Below are 4,734 nucleotides of genomic sequence, written 5' to 3'. Positions count from 1 at the left end.
CTTGGTCTTCACATGGCCTTGTCCTCTTCTGCCTTCTCTTCTCAGTTGTCATTAGATTTAGGGCTCTCCCAGGTAATCTGGGATGATCTCATTTTAAGACCCTTAATGACATCTGCAAAAATCCTTTTCCCAAATAAGGTCACATTTACAGATTTCAGAGATTAGCATGAGGGCCTGCCTTTTGGGGGATGGGCCACTATTCACCTACTTCACCAGTTTAATGCCATCAACAGCAAGAACAGCCCCCAGCATAGAGACAATAAGTTAGATGAAAGGATCAATCTGCTTTGCTCTCTTCAAAGACATAGCTTCGTGCCTGCCTTGTGCTAGTTCCTACGGACACCGAATGAGTGGAATTTACCTCCTCTTAACTTGAGGAGCTCAAGGTTTAGAGGCGAAGTAGAGTCAGACAGAATCTTGGCTTCACCACCAACTAACTGGCAGCTGTGAAACTCAGACTTCCTTCCATGTCAAAAGAACAAAGAAAATAATACCAATGGCCAGGAAAGGGGCTGGCAGGTTTGAGGTTTCTTGACTTATGTAGGGGCCCACAGACCCCTTCCTCTGTTCTCACTCACCTGGCCTTAAAAAGTGAAGAATTATCTGATAGGTCAGTTTGGTAGGACAAATGTGGCCATGCTCCCTCCAGCCCCTCTCTTTCTCTGGGGAGCTGGCTTGCCCGCAGAGGGCATGCATTTTGCTCTCTGCTAACAATTTAGAGATCCATATTATCGACTAATGCAGCCTGTCCCAGTAAGTGTGCATGTGTCTGTGGAAGGAACTAGATAACTGTGAGGTTCAGAATGAGAAGCCAGCTTGCCTGCAGATAGAAGCCACCGTCTCCAATATCAGCTATAGTGTCAGTAAGAAGCATGATCTGTGGCCTCTTATTTGCCTGGCTCTTTTGTCTTATTTCTTAATTAGGTCAGAATAAGGGACAAAAAGAGGGGTATCATCTCCCAGTGTAACAACTACTGTAGGTAGCTGTTGGAAAATTTAAATAAAATAATGCATGTCAAAGATCTTAGCATGTGTCTGGAACACAATAGGTGCTCAGTCAAGGACAGCTAAACCATTCTCCCTTCAGCCCATAGCACCCCCTCCACATCCCTGAAAGGGGAAGCACCAAGCCTGGCATGGAGGCTGCTGCCTGGCTTCTGGATGCCCTGAGCCTGCTAGTGCCAGAGCCAGGGCCCCGCTTCAGATGCCGCCTGTTCCCGAGTGGCCGACAGCCTGGGTGGTAATCAGGGATTCCAGCCGAGCCTTTGATGCCACAGCCGGCGCGGCGAGCCGGGCACTGTTTGAAGTGCCTGCCTGTGTAATAAGGCTTTCTAATTCGCTCGAACCAAAGCAACATTTGCAGTAAAGATCATTTTTGGAATGAAAAATACATTGTGACTGGAGGGTCTGGGTTTGTTTCAAAAAAGGAGATCACCCACAAGCATCACACTCTCTAAGAAACCACCCGCCCGCGTGTTTTAAGATGGAGAGCACACCACTCAGAATTTCAAAGTGCTGTTAATTAAGAGCAGTTTATTAAAATGTCAATCTTTTAAACCAAAACAACTCTCTTCCCTAGATTGCCAGTGGGCTTCCCAGCCATTCTTCCCATCCCAGATAATCCAGAGGGCCCAGGCCCTTCACCAAGGCCCACAAAAACATATCTGTTTACAGACTGATCCTAAGAACAGGGAAAAACTCTGAGGATGCCCCCCAACACCTGTCATTCTGACAGCCCATCCCCATGAGACTCTCTTTTGAGAGAAAAGATGGCAAAGGGACTAAGGGTATGGACTCAGGAGTTAGTTTGCCCAGGCCTGAATCCCAGCCCTGCCGTGCCAGCTGGGTGACCCGGAACAAACAGTTCACCTGTTTGTACCTCAGTTACTTCTTCTATAAAATGGAGTGATAATAATAAATCCTACTTTATAGGTTGCTGTGAAAGTTAAAAGAGAGAATACATAGAAAGCATTTAGACTGATGCCTGGTACACAGTGTTAAATGAGCATTAACACGGTTACTTCCCAAAGTTTCCATGAGCACGCACTATATCTCATTTATTTCTTGACCTATGTCTTTCAAGGCAGGAAATGAACCTTATTTAATTTGGTAACTCCAGTAATCAAGATTTAACACCCAGTTCATGTTAGTGGGAATGCAAGTTGGTGAAGCCACCACAGAAAACATCACAAAGATTCCTCAAAAAGTTAAAAAAAGAATTACTGTACTGTCTAGTAATTCAACTATAGTATTTACCCAAAGAAGACAAACACTAATTTGAAAAGATATATGTACCCCTATGTTTATTTCAGCATTATTTATAAAAGACATGGAAGCAACCAAAGTGTCCATCAGTAAATAAATGGGTAAAGAAGATGTGGTATAAATATATACAATGGAATATTACTCAGCCATAAAAAAGAATGAGATCTGGCCATTCCTAACAAGATGGATGGACCCTGAAGGCATTATGCTAAGTGAAATAAGTCAGATAGGCAAACACCATATTTCTCTCACATATGGAATTCAATTAACAAAACGGAAAAAAGAGACAAATAAACAATGAAAAATACAGAAAACAAACCGGTGATTGCCAGAGGTGTGGTAAATGGAGGAATGAGTAACAAATAGAGGGGGTTAAGAGGTACATACTTCCAGTTACAAAATAAGTAATGCATGGAGATAAAAAGTACAACACTGGGAATACAGTCAATAAGATTGTAATAATGTATGATGACAGATGGTGACTACACTTACCGTGGTACTGTAGTAAGCACTGAGTAATAGATGGAATTGCTGAATCATTTTGTTGTACATTTCAATATAACACTGTATGTTAATTATACTCCAATAATAAACTAAGTACATGTATGATTAGCTAAAGATAATTAAAATAAATAATTTTTTAAAAGATAAAAAGATTTAGCACTCAGTAAGTTCAGAGTAAACGTTAAACATCCAATAAATGAGTCAGTAAGCGAATGAGTGCATGCAGCATCCCCATGGATGTTTGTGAATAGGACGAAGTTAGCTGCCCTGCAGGGAGGGATTCAAAATCTGAGAGCTGCCAGAGAGAACAGGGCTGTGTAGGAGCAGCTTCTGGCATGGCTCCCAGTGGCCTTCACTTTCTGGTGTTCACAGCCAGGGTGTGGGGGGACCAAGGTACACACTCCTCATGACAGAATACAGAAAACTGTGATGGGATGTCACTCCCATGATTAAGTGATACAGACTGTGACTTCCATCTCTCTGGCTCTGTCTTGCCTTCTCAGCTGGCTTGTTTTGATGAAGAGATCCCTGTGGCAAAGAACTGGAGACATCTTCTGGCCAACAGCCAGCAAGGAACTGCACCCTGCTAATGGCCATGTGAGCCTGGAGTGGATCCTTCCCCAATTGAGCCTGCAGATGACTGCAGCTCCAACCAACACCCTGACTGTTGTATCTGTGAAAGATCCTGAAGCTGAGGATTCCTGACTTAGAGAAACAGTGAGATAATTAATGTTATTGTTTCAAACCACTAAGTTTTGCTACACAGCAGCAGATAACTAAAACAGGCTGTGAGGGAAAGGAAGAAGCTGGGGTGGGCTATCTCCCACCTTACCTGGCATCCAACCTGCATCTTACTTTCTGCAAGGGATCCCAGGAAAAAGATTCAAGTCAGGAGGCCTGGGTTTGGGTCCCAGCTCTGCTGCTCTCAAGTATATAATCTTGGGAAGGTTCCTTAATCTCTCCAAGCCTCTGTCGTTTTGTCTATAAAGAAAGATCACAATGCCTATCTATCTCACGAGTGTGTTAGAAAGACTGAATTCATGTATGTAAAAATGCCTTGCAGACCTTTTCAAACCTGTCAAGGTAGAAGCAGATAAGAGAGACCTGTGCCCTTACTCTTATGGCCACTTGAGGGCCCCAGCTGTCCCTTCAATGATTCAACACGTAACCTTGAAGCATCTAGTGTGTCCGGCTTTGTACTAAACACCAGGAAAACAGAAGTAAACAAAGCAGTTAGTCCCTGCCCTCACAGAGTTTACTTTTTAGTAGAGAGACAGAAATTCACCTTGCAAGGTCAGGAGTGAGATGCAACAATGGAAGTCTGGTGCTCTGGGAGGGCAGAAAAGTAGGGGGTCAAGAGAACATGGGCCAGTAGAGAAGGCTCTCTAAAGAAGTGGCCTTTGAGCTCAGAACAAAGGTATGAGTGGAATTAACTGAGTGAAGAAGGTGGCAAAAGGATCTGCATGTTCAAAAGCCCAGTGATAAGAAACGGCAGAGCAAGTTCTTGATGAGTTATGTAGTTAGCGGAGACCCTATGTCACACCCTATTATAGGCACTGAGCATGCAACAATAATCAAAACACAAATTTCCTCCCTTCCTGAAGCTCACATTCTAATGAAGGCAGACAGATACTAAGTAAACAAATAAAACTTAAAAAGATAATTTCAGATAGTGATGAAGGTGAGAAAGTAAGTAAACCCCAGATAAGGGGATGAAGAGAGGCTGAGTGATAAAAGGGGGGACATCCATTCAGCTGGTAGGGTGAGGAAAGACCTCAAGGGGTTGACACTTGACCTGAAATCTTACTGACAAGAAGGAATAAGGCATCTGAAGTTTTGAGGGAACAGTATTCCCTGCACAGGACATAGTAAATGGAATGGTCTCAAGGACAGGATGACACAGTGTGCTCCAGAACCAGCAATAAGGCCAGCGGGCTGGAGTGGAGAAGCCAAGGGAGAAATGAC

This window comes from Vulpes lagopus, chromosome 15 (assembly GCF_018345385.1).
Source record: "Vulpes lagopus strain Blue_001 chromosome 15, ASM1834538v1, whole genome shotgun sequence".
NCBI lineage: Eukaryota > Metazoa > Chordata > Mammalia > Carnivora > Canidae > Vulpes > Vulpes lagopus.
This window is presented reverse-complemented; position numbering follows the sequence as displayed.